This window comes from Octodon degus, unplaced genomic scaffold (assembly GCF_000260255.1).
Source record: "Octodon degus isolate 3935 unplaced genomic scaffold, OctDeg1.0 scaffold00055, whole genome shotgun sequence".
Classification (NCBI taxonomy): domain Eukaryota; kingdom Metazoa; phylum Chordata; class Mammalia; order Rodentia; family Octodontidae; genus Octodon; species Octodon degus.
The window spans coordinates 6,163,126-6,163,615 of record NW_004524631.1 but is presented as its reverse complement, the minus strand read 5'-3'; the positions used below and the strand labels follow the sequence as shown (position 1 = coordinate 6,163,615).

At 28.4% G+C, this 490-nt stretch overlaps 1 protein-coding gene across 1 annotated transcript in view; it reads left to right on the top strand.

The window, feature by feature from the left end:
• Positions 1-490, top strand: part of Prkci (protein kinase C iota) — an 86,283-nt gene that overhangs the window by 77,485 nt on the left and 8,308 nt on the right. The gene's annotated exons all lie outside the window — the stretch shown is intronic.

The window sequence follows — 490 nt, the reverse complement described above, 5'->3', positions numbered from 1 at the left end:
AACATGGGTCTGCATGTATTCCTGTAATATGATTTTAACTCTTTTGGGAAGATTTTAACTCTTTTTAGAGTTTTGAACAATCTCCACTCTGACTTCCATAGTGGATGTACTAGTTTCCATTCAAATTATTAAAAAGTCTTTATAGTTCATAAGATTGTCTTGGTCAAGTAGCTCCATGTATAAAAATGAAAAAAATGATTTCTACTTTTTTTTAGGATGCTTATTATAATTCTAGCACAAAGAGAAATATACTTCTATCCTGTTTGCAGAATTCTCATATCTTCTGATTATATATGCTGTGATTAAGGGATTAATTAAGAGTTAATTCTTAATTGTTTATAACTTTTTGTCTTAGAAGTTCTAAAGAAAATTAGAAATAGAAATTATAATTGTACTACTTTAGTATAACATTTGCATTTTACCTTCCAGTTTTTCCCTTTGGTAATGACCTTTTTTAAATTTTTCAAAAAACTGTGAAGAGGGGCTGGGG